The sequence below is a fragment of the Ailuropoda melanoleuca genome, chromosome 13, assembly GCF_002007445.2.
Source record: "Ailuropoda melanoleuca isolate Jingjing chromosome 13, ASM200744v2, whole genome shotgun sequence".
Taxonomy (NCBI): domain Eukaryota; kingdom Metazoa; phylum Chordata; class Mammalia; order Carnivora; family Ursidae; genus Ailuropoda; species Ailuropoda melanoleuca.
This window is the reverse complement of record NC_048230.1, coordinates 57,030,791-57,041,694: the sequence shown is the minus strand read 5'-3', so window position 1 is coordinate 57,041,694 and position 10,904 is coordinate 57,030,791. Positions and strand designations below refer to the sequence as shown.

Genomic DNA, 10,904 nt, shown 5'->3' with positions numbered 1-10,904 from the left:
AAATTTTTGCTGCTCTGCACATGTCTGTGAATGACTGTCTACGCACCTCAAGTATTGATTTTGGGGTTACAAATACATTTTAGCAAAAGGTGACTCGGCAGACGCCGAATCTGTGAATGGTGAGGATTGACCGTCTATGTTCTCCTGTGTATGAGACCTGCATGAATTCTTAAACTGCGTACAGCTCTGTTTTGCAGGCTCTAAAACTATGTGAATACTCTCACACCAGAAATGGCTTCTGCAAGGGGCTCCTTTCCACTCCGTGCTGTTGGTGGTACAGCCATGGCTCATCTCACTGCCGTTGAACAGCTAGAGTTTACTGAGCTCAGTAAACTCTAGCACTGGCTACGTGCCAGGAGCAAATGCTTTACGTTCACAGCTGAATCCTCAAGGCCACCCAATCAGATGAGTACTGTTCTTATTCCTCTTTGACGAAGGAAGAAACCGAGGCACGGAGAAGTGAAATCGGGTGCTGTTAAGAGCTTAGGAAATGCTTATTGGGGGAATGAGTGACGGAAACCCCCCAAATGATCCCCAGCAGGATCATGGGTAAATAAAACCCAGAATTCTAAGTTTACTGAGACGTATAAACAGTTGTCATGGAGAAACTTTCAAGCAAGGCATGGACTCAGGTTTGCAAGAGTTCTAGTGCTCGTGGGGATTTTGGGGGGGTCTGGCTTGTGGGGAAGGCGAAGACCTGGCTGCTAGCTGGCCAAACTCCATGGAAGTGACCCTAGGACACCCCGCCTTCTCTTCCAGTGGTCTCCCGTGTGGTGGCGGAGTGGAGTGGCTGGAGCTGCTGTGTCAAGTCCTGTCAGATCTCCTATCGCATCCGTCGGAGACGTGTCCTGCGGGAGCCAAGGAATGGGGGTGCTCCCTGCCCCTCTCTGGAAGAGCGGGCTGACTGTGTGGATTATCGGAGCCGCCAGGGAGTGGAGTGCCAACAGTCTTTAAGTGAGTTGGAGTGGCTCCCTTGTTCCCTGGCTGAACTTGGGAGCCTTTCACGAGTTCCTGTGTGGGGTCCGAGTTTAGGGTAGGACTTTGTCTTCCTTTACGTTGATTTGCCCTCCTCACCTTAAGGACGAGGTAAGAAACTCTGACTTCCTCTGGGCATCTCCTATCTTTTTTCTATTCATCTTCCAGTGTGAATCAGTCAGGACTGGTTTGCATGCAGATGGTAGGAATTCCATGTTAAATTGACCTGAGGAAAAATGGGTGGCTCATATCAGTAGAATTCTAGGAGCTGCATTTAGGAATGGCTGGATCTGGGGACGCAAGCAATGGTGCCAGGAATATCTCTCCATCTCTCAGCTCTGTTTTCCCCCAGTTGGCCTCATTCTCAGGCAGCCTTTCCCCCTGTAATGCTCTTTGATAGCTCCAGGCTTGCCTCCAACTATCCTCATGCCTGAAAGAAAAGGTCCTTTCCCCTAGTTTCATCCAATGTCCTAGGATGAAGTGTCATTTTTTTTTTCTTTTTTTTTTTTAAAGATTTTATTTATTTATTTGACAGAGATAGAGTCAGCCAGTGAGAGACGGAACACAAGCAANTTCCCCCAGTTGGCCTCATTCTCAGGCAGCCTTTCCCCCTGTAATGCTCTTTGATAGCTCCAGGCTTGCCTCCAACTATCCTCATGCCTGAAAGAAAAGGTCCTTTCCCCTAGTTTCATCCAATGTCCTAGGATGAAGTGTCATTTTCTTGACCTGGGTCGTGTAACCACTGCTAAGCCAATCAGTAAGGCTAGAGCAATGGACTATTCTGATGGGTCAACCCAGGACGTGTGCTCCCTTTGCAGCTGGGGGTGTGGTCAGCCCCACCTGAATGAGGATAGGGAGAGGTGTTTTCCAAAGGATGACTGCAAAGAATGGATGCAAGGTGGGCAGAACTGTAGATGGGGGGCTCCATTGTACAGCCTGACGAAGGGCTTTTATATAGCACTACAAAAAATAGGAAATGCCCATTTTACAGAAGACATTGGCCCAAACTGGCACCTGGGTGGCTCAGTCAGTTAAGGTCTGCCTTCAGCTCAGGTCATGATCCCAGAGTCCTGGGCTTGAGCCCGCATCAGGCTCCCTGCTCAGCGGGGAGTCTGCTTCTCCCCGTTCCCTTTGTGCACGCTCTCTCTCTCTCTGACAAATTAAAATAAAATAAAATAAAATAAAATAAAATAAAATAAAATAAAATAAAATAAAAAAAGAAATTGACCAAGACAGTGAAAGTGGTTTTCCTGAGGGGGTAGGAGAGCAGGCAGGGGGGCTAGATGGGCCCCTTCCAGTCTCTCCCCAGACTACAGCCTGGTGGGAGGGGAGGTCGCTCTACAGCAAATCTTACCATGATGTTACCCTCCTGCTTTCAATTCTCCAGTAGCTACCCAGCGCCCTCAGGGTGAAACCCAAGCTCCTTGTCAGGTTTCTAAGCTCAGTGCTCTAGCTTTTGTCTCCTGGGGCCTCATCTCCTTCCTCCTTCTGCCTAAGTTCTAAAGGATTGTTCTGACTGCTGTCGGGGCAGCTGACTTAAAGGGTCAGAGGGCACCAGGGAGCCCAGGGATGAGGTGGCTGCAGGGGTGCAGGCGAGGGAAGATGGTGGCTAGACGAGGGCGATAGAGGAGGGAATGACGAAAACCCTTCTCCCTTTCCTTTGCCACCCCCATCTGACCTCGCCCGGCTCATTTCCTGTCAGTTTTCCGGGAAGACCTTCCTGTCTGCCCTGACTAGGGGCCAGGCATTTTGCCACATTGCTTGACTCTGGGAGGCCAGCATTCTCATTGTACGGGAGGGGAAACCAAGACTCAGGGAGGCTCAAACTCGCCCAAGAGGCATGGCTCACTGTACATCATCTTATTCAGCTCGGACCATGACTCTATGAGTACGTATGAGGATTATACCCATTTTGCTGATGAGGAGACTGAGGCTCAGAAAGGTGGAGTGACTTGACCAGGATCAGTCAGCTGTAAGAGGAAGAGCTGGAACCTGGGCTTCTCTGGACTCTCCTCACTGTAGGCTGCACCAAAAGAAGCACCATGCATGCCGGAAGAGAGGAGGGAAGGGAAATTGTGTGTTAAGTGCGTTATGGCAAAGACCAAGCCCAGTCTGTATGGCAGCAGCAGGGAGAGGGGCCTGGGATGCCCTGGTGTGGCCCTCGTCTAGGTCACAAGCATTAATTCAATACCAATCTTTGATTCAGCTCCATCACTCAGGGAATGGGGAGAGGTAGGGATGTCCTTTGGCTTCTTTATTTTCCTGAGGAATCTCTACCGTCTTATGTACCGACTTCTTGTTCTCCTCTTTGTTCTCAGTCTGCTCCAGGAAGGAAGAGACTTGGAAGTTGGCCCAACAAAATACTTTTTTAAATTCATTTAAACATTCATCCCTCTGTACCTCCTTTCTTCCATCCTTCCATCCTCCTATCCATTCATTCATCCATACATCCGTCCACCTTTTGGTCCATCTATTTCTTTTATCTATCTGTTCATCTATCCATCCACCTGTCATCTCTCCATCCACCCTTCTTTCCATTTATCAGCTCTTCTGTCTCTGCTTTTCTCCATCCTCCCATCTCCCTGTCTCCTCTCCTATCCATCGTTTCTTTCTTTCTTTCTTTCTTTCTTTCTTTCTTTCTTTCTTTCTTTCTTTCTTTTTCTTTCTTCTTTCTTTCTTCTTTCTTTCTTTCTTTCTTTCTTTCTTTCTTTCTTTCTTTCTTTCTTCTTTCCTTCTCTTTTTCCTTCTTCCATCCATCCACTCAGCTATGAACTTTTATCTACTCTTTTTTACTCATTTATTCATTCATCAAAATCATTCATTTGAAGGGCGTCTGGATGGCTCATGTGGTTGAATGCTCGACTTTTTATTTCAGTTCAGGTCATGATCTCTGGTTGCAGGATTGAGCCCTGAGTTGGGTTCTGCACTCAGCGGTGAGTCTGCTTGAGGATTTTCTCCCTCTCCCTCCCCTACCTACATACAAACGCTCTCTTTCTCTCTCTCAAATAAATAGATAAAATCTTTAAAAAAATAAATCATTCACTTGGAAAACTTTTATTGAGACCCACTATGTTACCCACTGTGCTAGGCCCTGGGTGGCAGAGATCGAGCTGACCCTGCCTCCAGCACCGCAAAAAGGGTCCTAGTGGGGACATCCTACCCAGGTGCAAGATCCCAGTCTCCTTTGGGCTACCATATAGAGAGCTCGAACACCAGCAGGACCTAACCCTGTTTCTTGTGGTGTCATAGCCCGGGGGGTGCTGGGCCACCTGACTATTTTCTCCTTGGCCCACAGTCCCTGCTCTGATAACCACAGGCAGCTACGGGAAGGAGCGGAAAAAGCGACATGTCCCGAAGAAGCAGGAGACAGTAGGGTAAGTTAATGCAAATGAACCCAAAGTCAAGCTAAAATCTGTGAACATTTTTCCTTGGATTAAACTGCTGTCATGTGTCTCTCTCTTACTTTGATGGCATCAGTATGTTCCCATTTCTTGTCCAGTTACATTCATAAGCTCATTAACATGGATTTTGAAGTCCTTAATAATTGGTCTCCATTCAACTTCATTCATTCATTCATTCATTCACTCATTCCTTCACTAATGTTTATTGGATGTCCATTATATGATAGGTACTGGGCTAGGCCTTGGGGCTACAGCAAAGAACAAAAAAGGACAGAAATACTTGTAGGGTATTCATAGGGTGAGGGCCAGTATTCTCCAAATAAACCACCAAAAGGTGAAGAGAAAGTGTGTTGGGAAGACAAACGTTCCAATTTCCACAGACTTCTGGTAAGGGACAGATTCCCAAGGGGTTCTAGGGCAGCTCAGAGGGGAAGGGGCTGGGGGCGGCTCTGGCTTGTCCTGGAAAACCGTCTACTCCTCAGGCCTTCCAGAGGCTGCGGCCACCAGGGGGCAGCAGCCCCACACCGAGTCTCCCCAGAGTCCTTGACCGGCTGTGGCTCTTCCAGGCAGGATGGGGGTGGGGGTGGTGGCGACTGCTAATTGTAGAAAAAGTTGGGTAGAGGTAAAATTGTAATTGGCTCTTATTTCAGATACTCCAGAATGGGGAACTGCCCTTTTAAATACTTCTCACGACACATCTTTTCTAGAAAATCGGATCTGTTATAAAATGCCGTGGCGCTTCCAGAGTGTCACTTTGGGCTTTTTTGGGTTTAGGTGGTTCCATTTTAGGCACCCTCCCTTAGTAGATGTGTGACTCTAGGCAAGTTCTCTCTCTGATGCTTAGTTTCCTAATCTGTAAAGTGGGGCAACACCAACTTCTCCGGGTTTCTGTATTAAATGGTTCATTCAGTGACTTTTTATGGGGCGGGATACTATTCTAGAAGCTGGACACAACCGTGACCAGAACAAACAGGAGTTCCTGCCCTTCTGGGGCTGGCATGAGAGCAGGACACAGACTGAGAAATAAACGGCACAATCTTTTGGATGGGATGTTTAGAAGAGGCTTGATGCATGGAAGTCCTCCATGATGTAAGTTTTAAAGAGGAGAGCCAAGCCTCTTGTCATATGTGACCTGCCCAAAAGCTTTCTATTCTCAGGCAGAAATCGTACCACGCCGGGCCTACAGAAGGCTAGGTACCCAGTAGGTGCTCCATAAATGCTCACAGGTGCTTGGGGTTGTGTCTCCCTGTGTGGCTGCAGGTACTGTGTTCAGTTCCAGCTGGGGCCCGTTCCAGGGAGCTGCCGGCAGGTGAGGGCACCCCACGCTCAGTGGACAAGTTATCTGACCCAGGGCCACACGGTTTGTGTGAGCTGTGAGTGGCCTGCCCAGGACGCCAGGAGCCGGCGCTGCTACGGGGATGGCGGCGGGGCCAAAGGGTAAGCAGTAGAACTTGGGCCTGGGGAAGTGTGATGGTAGAGCCTGGGGCTTGTCTGGGGCCTGAGAGACAAAGGTGCTGTAGGAGTGAGATGGTGATTCCTGACTGGGGTGGGGCCCACAGGGGTCCTGGTCCCAGTGTCCCAGAAGACCAGCTCCTGCCTCTTCCTGCTGTGTGACCATGCGCAATCTCATAACCTCTCTGAACCCCAATTTCTTCATCTGAAAATGTAGCTAAGAAGAGGGCCTCCCCATGGGGCAAGAGCAAAGGTTAAGTGAAATTTGCAAATTGAAGAGATAGCATAGTTGTGGGCACCCAGAAAGCACGCACAGAAAAGGGAGCTGGTATTATTACTGAATCCTCCCAAGTCCCTTAAAAGCCAGCTTTGGCTACCCTCACTTTATAGATGGGGAAACCAAGGCTCAGAGAGGCATTGTGACTTAGTCAAGATCACACAGCAGATTTGACCCAGGTTTGGCTTATATCAGCTTCTTAGACTGCTTCCATCAAGGGCAGGGGTCTCAGAAAATACTTAATATACTAATTATCATGGTAGCTAACATTTATTGAGTGCTTACTACGTGCTGAGCATTATTCTAAGCTCCTTTTTTAAAAAGTCATTCATTTAATAAATATTTGTTGAGCACTTACTAGTGACCACGTGCCAGGCAATGTTTTGGGCACTGGGGGGGACGCAACGGACAGAGCAGACGTGGTCTCATCTCTTATGGAAACAACATTCCACTGTGTGGAGACAGACATGAGGCAAGTAAATCTGTAATTTGTCAGATGCAAGATAAGTGTTAGGGAAAGAAAGCAAAATCGGGGGGGGCGGATTTTGTTATTTTTCAAGGGAAGTGACCCTAAGGAGGTGACATTGGAACAGGAATCTGAAGGAAATGACGGAGGTAGCCATGTGGATAACCAGGGGAAGGGCATTCCAGGCAGAAAGAACAGCAGGTGCAAAGGCCCTGAGGTGGAAGTGTGCCACCATGGTGACCGGAGTGGAGTGAACAAGGGGGCGTGTGGAAGGAAGTGGAGTGGCATCATTAACACACACGATGCCACTGAAACATTCCCGGAACTCAAAGTGGATACTTTGAGGATCGTCTCTGTCCAGGTGGGGAGATGGAGATGCAAAGAGGTGCCCAGGTCACACACCCAGCAAGTGGCAGAGACAGGATTTGAACCTGAAGTGATCAGACCCCGAGCCAAGCTCTAGAGACGAGACTGTTTCCCACAGACAGTGCTTTCCCAGGGCAGGGTGTATTATACGAGAGCTCTCTTCTGGGGTCTGTCCAGGGAGTTATTCTCACATTTGTAAGGACATTAATTTCCTTCCTTTTTAAAGTGAGCAGCCCTGCTCACTGCAAACCTAGAGGAGGGAACGCCAATGCCAGATGGGGTGCTTGGGACGGCTGTATCTGAACAAGAGGCAGTGGGGGTTCAGACCCCGCCTTTGGCCCTTACTAGCTGTGTGGTTCTGGGGGAGCCCGCCTCCTGACCCTGACAGGCTCCACCACTCAGACTGTTGGAAGGACAGCACCTGGCCCCCGTAGATGCTTAGTATGGAAGCTGCTATTGTCACATTTCGCCTATAACATGGGTATAATGATAAGTACTGTGTAAAAATGAGGGCACACAGTAGGTATGCAATAAATACAGGGCAGTCAATATTATCACACTCCAGGGAGTGTGCCCAGCCCCTCCAGCTTCTCCCCCACTTACCTGTCTCAGACCCTAAATTTTCCCATTACAGATTTATTCTTTGGCTTAGATGCTCACCCGTTAGAGCCTCAGTTTACCCATCCATCTTTGGATAAGCCTTTCCAGCCCTAAAACCCTGAGGAGTCTCCGATTTCTCTTTTGGAGGCAAATAGTCCAGGATGAGGAGCATAGCACTTTGATGAGGCTGAGAGGGGGGTCCTGGGAAACCCTGCCCCCAGCAGGGACGGGCAGAGCCAGGGCCGTGCCAGAGAGAGGTATCTCTCCCCACCCCCAGCCCCCACCCCGACCGCGGCCAGGCTCGCAGAACAGGTGACGGAAGGTCTGATTGGGGCATGAGCTCACCAGGCAGGACTGGGCAGGAGGGGGATCAAAGCAAGGATGGAGACAAGTCGTCAGCCGGATTCTTTCCGTGGGCAGCTGGCGAGGGCGGGCATGCAAAGGGCACGGGCCTGGGGAAGGATTAGGCTGTCAGTTGGGGATTTCAGGAGGGTTTATGTAGCCTGAGAAGTGTCTGTGAGCTTGGGATAAGCAGAAGGAACACCTGCCATAGTTATGCACCTACTGTGTGCTGGGTGCCAACTAGATACTTTACATGTGAGTGCTCATTCAGACCTCACAGCCCTTTTGAGACAAGGGGCATCAATGCCATTTTATGTAATGAGGACAACAAAAGTAATGGTAACTTTAAATTCCATCATTTGTGAAGTGCCTATTATGTGCCAAGCAGTGTGCTTAGACGGGTAGAGCAGTGCCTGGCATGTAATAGGCACTCAGTCAGTGGTTTTGCTATTATCGTTAGTTATTATGTTGCATTTTTTAAAGATTCGAATTATACCGACTGAGAATTGGCTAAAACATCTATGAGCAGGTAACAAACCTTTAGAGAAGAGACACCCCGAGATAGTCACCACCCAGGCAAGGAACGGAACCTGGGCAGCACCCCTGGGTGCCCAGGCCCCTCCTAACTGCACCCCTTCCCTTCCCCATTTTAAAGGAAGCCAGCATCCTGACTTTTATGGTAATCCGTTCTAGAGTTTTCTTTATAGCTTTACTCACCTCAGAGCCGATCTAAATACTAGTTTAATTTTGTTTTTCGAACTTTATGTAAATGAAATTATGCAGAACGTGCCTTTTGGCATCCAGCTTCTTTTGCTGCTCGTGAGCAAAGGAATGCTCCTTGTAGCATTCGGTCGTTCTTTCCTGTTGCCGAAATGGTTTGCTGTACGTCCTGATTGTTTCCATTTTCTCTGCACAAAGCAGCTCATAGAACCCTCCCAATACTTCAGAGAAGTGATGAATATGGAATCTCTGTTTTCCATCGAAGGGATGGAGGCTTGTAGGAGCTGGGCCATGCACATCCTCGATTCCAGAGTCTGTGTTCTTAGTCACATCCGCTGTGCTGCCTTCCAGAAGGAGCAGAAGGGGCTGCAGGGAATAAGCAACGTGCCCAGTTTGCCCAGCAAGGATGTGACAGTGTCACCTCACCAGACATTAAGAGTTGGGTCTGGGGGCGCCTGGGTGGCACAGTGGTTGGGCGTCTGCCTTCGGCTCGNAGGGATGGAGGCTTGTAGGAGCTGGGCCATGCACATCCTCGATTCCAGAGTCTGTGTTCTTAGTCACATCCGCTGTGCTGCCTTCCAGAAGGAGCAGAAGGGGCTGCAGGGAATAAGCAACGTGCCCAGTTTGCCCAGCAAGGATGTGACAGTGTCACCTCACCAGACATTAAAGAGTTGGGTCTGGATTGCCCTTTGTGGCCTCTGGGGTCGTGCTCTGCAGCCCGCTCAGGGCCAACTTCTCTGGCAGGCTGCAGTGCCCACACACGGTTAGGGTCCATGAAAATGATTTAGTTTCTTTCAAAATCAGAAGAAAAAAGGTTAGGAATCATAATAATGATAATGAAGACCTAATTATAAATCCAGCTTGGATTATATTCATCTTTATACAACACAGCCTTAAACTATGAATTTAATACCTTTTTTGCACTGTGGAAGGGCGCACAGAGGTAAACATCCCTGGAGCCCAGGAGAGTCCTAATGCCACTGAGCCAGCCCCCTGTCTTGCAGGAATCAGCTGTTGCAGTGGCAAGCGGCCGGCCACCCCCCATGCCGAGGGACCTGGGAGAGGCTCAGGCAGCTCCGGGACTGTTCCTGCCCTGAGGTCCACAGCCTCGTCTTCGTCTAGCGCCCGTGACCCCCTACCTGTCCAGATCCCCTCTTTCCGAAGCCTCCCTGGCTGTTAGGGAAACCCCCAGGGCTTGGGATCCCATAGGATGAGGGAGTGGGGAGAAGTATGCAAATGTGAGACTGGAGGAAAAAGCCTTGTCCTTATGTTGACAGTGAAAATAGCTTTATGCTTCCCCTCAGTGCCAGCTGAGTCATAGCCTTATTGACATCTCCCGCTTAGTCCAAGGCTTCCCAAAGTTCATCTCCTAAACATGCTCGCGTGGCTTTTACCCTATTCTCCTTACCTGCAGACTCCTCCACCCCCTTCTTTTTTACTCTCCACCTCTACTTTTTTTTTTTTTTTAGATTTTATTTTTAAGCAATCTCTACACCCAACATGGGGCTCGAACTCACAACCCCGAGATCAAGAGCCACATGCTTCTGACTGAGTCAGCCAGGCGTCCCCACCTCTACCTTTGCTTTTTTCACTTAAATAAATTTGCTTTAAAAGGAAACACTTAAATGCATGTGTTTAAAGAGGAAATGTTTTATCACAACTAGAATAAAAATAAATAATAGTAGCTAACTTTTATTAAGTACTTACCACGTGCCAAACACTATCTCGACCCTTCATGCCCATTGACTCATTGGATCCTGACTGAAGTGCAATTATTATCTCCATTTTACATGTGAGGACGTTGAGGCCCAGAGAGGTTAAGCCACTTGTCCAAGGTCACACAGCTGGCGGCAAAGCGGGGGATTTGAACCCAGCAGTAACATCCCCTGTTAAGATTCCCTGCAGGAGTAATACAGCGATGGCATGAGGGCAGGTTTTTTCTTTTTTTCCTTATTCCTTGCTGTGACCCCCGAGTTTAGAACATGCAATAATGCTCACTACATATTTGTTGAATAAATAAATGAATGAATGAAGAGATGAATGATGGGTTGCCATACTTGGAAGGCAATCAGAAAAATAAATATAATGGAAGCCAAACCAGTCTGGGTACATATTTCCTGCCCAAGAAACTGAGCATGAAGCCTGCTCTCGTCTCCTTCAAACAAGAAATTAGCATGTATCTGAGAGATGGTAAGGCAGCACTTGAGTCTAACGGAGACTTGTTCTTTGGCAAATTGGAAGAATTACAAGGGACTTGAAAGAGGACTGATTTTCTCCATTTGGGAGTCGACTGTTATTAATATAT

General features: G+C 48.5%; 1 long non-coding RNA gene across 1 annotated transcript; it reads left to right on the top strand.

Annotated features, from left to right (window-relative positions):
- The first annotated feature begins 232 nt into the window (after positions 1-232).
- Positions 233-10,037, top strand: LOC117795799. Its single transcript, XR_004619955.1, has 4 exons — positions 233-954; positions 4,271-4,349; positions 5,637-5,813; positions 9,604-10,037. It is a non-coding gene; the product is annotated as an uncharacterized LOC117795799 (long non-coding RNA).
- The last annotated feature ends 867 nt before the right edge of the window (positions 10,038-10,904 follow it).